The 5,538-nt window shown below is 35.8% G+C and overlaps 1 pseudogene; it reads right to left on the bottom strand.

Moving 5' to 3' along the window:
• Positions 1-223: 223 nt before the first annotated feature.
• On the bottom strand, positions 224-1,951 carry LOC120143052 (annotated as a pseudogene).
• Between the last annotated feature and the right edge of the window lie 3,587 nt (positions 1,952-5,538).

A 5,538-nucleotide genomic window follows, 5' to 3' on the forward strand; every position in this document is an offset into this window, starting at 1 on the left:
AATCTAAGCACCGGCGTCGAAAATAACAGATCACCGAGAGAGGCAGCAGCTTCCGGTTTCCGGCTGCATGTTCAGTGTATCTAATAAAAAAGCAACTTCCATAAAACCTAATCAAGTCGCATTTAACAAAATAAACTCCTAAACGGAAGATCCCCAAGTACATGGATGAAAGTAAAAAAAAGGAAGACCGAGGATGGAAAATTGCAGCATTAGTAGTACCCGTACGCAGCAGTCACACTCAGAAAGGACGTCTCGGCTTAGCCTCGGCCACGGATACTCGAATTGGTCTGCCATCCAACTCCTACATCAAAACAATTTTAAGTCACAACCATTAATGGTGTTATTAGATTACTAGAAGTAGCAGATTTGTACAAAATCAAGAATGTTAAAACCAACAAATGAAACAGAAGCATAAATTAGCTGAATGAACTTACAACTCCTCATATGTTTAATGGCACTGTCCACCTCTTCAGTAGAATTGTAAGTTACAAAGCCGAAACCCTCGATCTACCACTTTCCCTGTCATATACAACTTCGCCTCCACGACCTTGCCTTGCTCACTGAAGGTCTCCAGTGCTAAATCATCAACACCCATGAAAGGTTACCGACATATACACGATTCGAAGAGCCCATCGTAGCAGCTCCTCTCGCCCCTCTAGGAGAAAATTCTTCCCTACGAGGAGGAGGTGGTCCAGAGTTTACCCTCAATGCCCTCCCTTCTAATTCCTGCAATCAGTAAGTACAAAACAGAAGAAAATTCCACGATAACCTGGATACAAACTTCTGAAAACTCAAGAACACTCATTTCCCATCCACTGCAAATTCATATGCAACAGTAGGTTCCATGGCCAAAATGTTAACCCTCAAACTGTTTTAAAGATGACAAATATGCAGATGGATCATCGATAGGTACTCTAAACCAGAAGAGGATAATCGTGTTTACTTAAGTAACATGTAAACGAAGCAATTACATATGTGACATATTCAACGAAGCCCGAAAAAATGACTTACATAGCCATTGAACTGCTGAGCAGCAGCTTCAACTTCCTCAGTTGTAGACATGGTTACAAAACCAAACCCCCTACTTCTCCCAGTTACCCTGTCATAAATCACCTGCCAAGAGCAATAATTTCAACACATCAAACGGAATGAGCATCTAGTTTCTTAACTCTCCAAGTGATTAAAGTGAAGCAAAAAGGTCCATATCTCCTTTCCAAATGAATGCTCAATTAGATCACCAATTTTTATATCATGGTCCTTCAACTGGAAAATCCTTGCCCAATATAATGAACATATCAGCAACAAGGTACATGCTGCGTTAATCAAAACTAGAGGATAGCATCTCTGTGAAGTTTCATAATTATATCATGAAAATCTTGAATTAGCTCAACATTCAGCAACCAATTCAGAAACATGATGAAAAACTAAGCAAGTCACACATGACTAACATAAACTGTGAGAATTACTAGTAAAAAACCAAACAAAAACAACTAAAGTACCTCAACCATCTGAACATTTCCAGCACTTCCAAAAAAATCAGCCAGCTGAGCACTATCCACATTAAAAGGAAGATTACCCACAAAAAGTTTCAAGTCAGGGAGAAACTAGTAGCATCTTCATCATCACTTCCTAATAAACCCGCTTCCTGCCATAATCGGATGAAACTGAAAACGTTTTTAACAAACTTAGAAGAGGGCAAAGACTCCTTTGTTAAAAGCACAAAAACTTTGAAGGGAAGAACAAAAGAGAGGCCTTGAATGGGCCTGTGGTGAAGAGAAAAGGGGGAAAGTGAAATGGGTTTCGGGTTTGATAAAGATAAGGTTTTGGGTACAAGAGATGGGAGTATGAGGGATGAAGCAGATGCTGCAGACATGGCTTATCTTTTTAGCCTCTGTTTCTGCCAAGGCAAGAAGATAAGGTGTCCGAAAAGGAAGAGAGGTTTAAGACGAGCTTGCATTAGATATTTATACGGGAGGTAGAGTTACCTGCTTGGCTTGGCTTGGCCATCTTGCCGCCCGTACTTCGGATTCACATTATCAAATCTGGTCCGTCAGATTTTGTAAAAAAATATAATGTTATGTTTAGAGGTGAGTATTGAATCGACTAGAAAGAAAATTTAATTTCCCGAGCAAAATAATAATAATAAGATTCACTTTAAAAATGATTTAGAGTCAATGTGGGTACCTATTAGAGTTAAACTTTTGATTGGTTTATTTTGGAATTGCATGAACTAGGACATTGCAATAAGATTTTTTAGGTGTTTTGATTTTGAGTAGATGTATGTTATTGTTGTTTTATTTTCTACTAGTGTTGGTTTGATTTTAGGCAAATGAGAAAGTATGCAAAATGACTAAATGTTATAAGATAACATTGTTGTTTGATTTAGTGTTAGTATTGATTTTAAAAGTATGTTTACCGACCTCGTGGTAAAGGAATAGTTATGATTTCTGAGGTCTCGGGTTTCCAGCTCAGGAATGTTAGGGTGTAGTGTTCAATGTTAAATGGTTGAGAGTTATATTTGAACAAATATTGCTTTGTATTTACTCCAATTAATCTTATAAGATAATATTGTTGTACGAACTAAGCGACCTCAGGTAAAAGAATTGTTGTGTGTAACACCCCAAATTACAGGTTAGTAGTTCGAGTTACCCAAGAATTAAGTGGACCATATGAAATTATAAATTAAGTGTTGGGCATAAATAGATTGGCTTTGGGGCCCTATTAGTCAAAAGTGGGATTTTTTAATAAGATAAAATACAAAGAACCAAAAGTGCAATTAAAACCGTTGAAGATTTTGGAAGCTGATTTTAGGTTTTATATCAGTTTTCCCGTTGGGGTTCTCTCATCTTCCTCATTTCTCTTTTTCTCCATTTTCTTCCTCCATATCAAGTGCTTAGCTCAAGGTGAGTGATGGGGGTTTCTTGCTTACCTTCTTAAGCTTCAATTCATTCTTAATCTTCATGATTTCCATCTATTGTTAAGATCTTGTCTTTATTTTTGGTTTGAGTAAAATGGTGGGAAAATCAACCAAGTTCAAAAATGAGGGTGCTGATTGAAAAAGGAGTTTCATTCCGGGTTTCTAAATTCAAGGTAGTGTATTCTGATCCTTTGGAGTATTAAGTTTCATAAATATATGATTTTTGCTAAGATTTGGTGATTTGAGCATTTAGGGTTTATCTTTGATTTCTCAACCAAATCACGTTTTAGGTGTTAATAATATGTTTAAATGATGCCTTAAGACCCTTAATAACTTACTAAAGCTTTTGAATAAGTCTAGAACCAACCCATGTCGTTTGGGGTGATTCTTGAGTGATTCCCGAGCTCAAGCAAGTCATTCCTAGAAAAAAGATCGATCCCTCCACCAAAGGGATCGATCCCAAAGTTTCTGTCCAGCAAAGAATCAATCCCTTTTCAAAATGATTGATCCATCGGGAGAAATGATCGATCTCTTAAAGAAATCATCAATCTCCTCTCTAGTTTGCTCGATTGAAAAGGATGGATTTGCATTCATTAAAGGTCCTTAGTGTGTTGAATGTTCTTTTGATACGTTTAAGGTTCGTAAGATCTAAGGATGATCCGTACTAGTAAGACTTCGTAACACCCATAACCTGTATAATTATACCTATACAGATTATAGATGTCACTCGAATTTCTAAAACCATTTCCACTTCAAAAGTGATTTAAAATTATTTCCTTTAAAATGGTAAATGATATATAAAATATCATATCATATGATTTTTGTTTCATTATAACAAATTTAAAACCAAAGTATTTTTTTGTGAACAGTGTATCGATGCACTGCTACAGTATAAACAGTGTATCGATGCACCAAAATTTCAAACTTAAAATGTGTATCGATGTACTGCTACAGTAAATTTCGAAAAATACATATAAAACTCATAAAAATTAACCTTTCATCACTATAAAATTTCCATTTTTGTTTCCAACTTTATTCAACAAAAGATGCATCTCTGATAGAGTATTGTACTGTAGCTTTAGTGAGCATGTGTATTCATAGAACCTACTTATGTATTAAGTTGTAAACTTCAAGATGCATTATTTTGATTTCAATCATGCATCTGGAGCTCCGATTTTGTAAAATGTTTTATAATAATTGTTTATATTTTCTATGATATCATTCAGTACATTTCAAAAGAAAATGAATAGGTTTTGAGGATCAGGTGTTGCCTCGACAACTCAGTGGACTTTAGGCCCAATAGGGTTTAAGGTGTTACTTTTAGTGATATCAGAGCATTAGGTTGAGTCGGTCCTTGGACTAATGGTCATTTTTAGTAAAGTGTTAGTGAATACATGTCGCTAGGTGCTCAATGTACTTGTATAAGTCTGGAATCCTGACCGTTCGATTACTTCGAATCTGACGCGTGACGTATGCAAGGCCTCGACAACTCAGTGGGACACTTTAGGCCCAATAGGGTTTAAGGTGTTACTTTTAGTGATATCAGAGCATTAGGTTGAGTCGGTCCTTGGACCTAATGGTCATTTTTAGTAAAGTGTTAGTGAATACATGTCGCTAGGTGCTCAATGTACTTGTATAAGTCTGGAATCCTGACCGTTCGATTACTTCGAATCTGACGCGTATGACGTATGCAAGGCTACCCACGTTACTCTTGGCCTCATGTACCTCGCCGGTCACCTTTCCTCTTCCATGCAAGACTCAATATTTTGAAAATAAAGAAGCAAAAAGAAAGATCAGAAGAGTTTAACATTTTAGGATGATTTGTGAAGATATGTTTCAGAGAATTGATCTTCATTTGGTTATATACCAAGGAGATCTGTTTGTAAAAGGGGGGAGAACATTTGTAAATGAGGAAGAAACTGAAAAAAGAAAGGAAAAAACTTTGTAATATTTTCAAAAATCAATACAACTCGCCACTTTGTTCTTCAAAGGTACTATTTTTACCACATTTCGTACTTGCATGCATCATTTTGGGTGGTCGTTGGAGTCTTTTTTCTTTTGAACCCAAGGAAAGAGAGGTTTTTTCAGTGCATCTCTTTAGATATGAAGCCTCCTCAAGGGTTGAGTTTTTCTTTCGAGTTTAGTTTTCCTAAGACACGAAAAAGAGTAAATCAATGAAAATCTCAATGACTCGAGAAGGGTATATCTAAAATTAAACCTTAGATCTACTCTATCCTCGAGGGATTTTGATGAAACTAACATTGGATTTGTGTTAGGGAGAGAGAGAGGATCGCAAATCAACCATTTTTCTTCATTTCCATGGCCGATAATGGTGGTAGGCACCACCCCTCATGGGGGCCGGCGAGGAAAGTGAAGAACATTAAAGGTTTTTTTAGAGGATTTTAAAACATTTTTATGTATTTATTCATAATGTAAAAAAACTCTTTTTATGTCAAATTAAATATTTAATGATACAGAGTGTCTTGATATTTTTTAAGAATTTTTTATCAGAAAATTAAATATTTAATATATAGATTTTTTTATTTTTTTATGATTTTTTGGATGTAAATTTTTTATTTTTGCAGCAAATTAAATATCTATTTATGTAGAGTGTTTTGAAA

Source organism: Hibiscus syriacus, unplaced genomic scaffold (assembly GCF_006381635.1).
Source record: "Hibiscus syriacus cultivar Baekdansim isolate YM2019G1 unplaced genomic scaffold, ASM638163v2 tig00110833_pilon, whole genome shotgun sequence".
NCBI lineage: Eukaryota > Viridiplantae > Streptophyta > Magnoliopsida > Malvales > Malvaceae > Hibiscus > Hibiscus syriacus.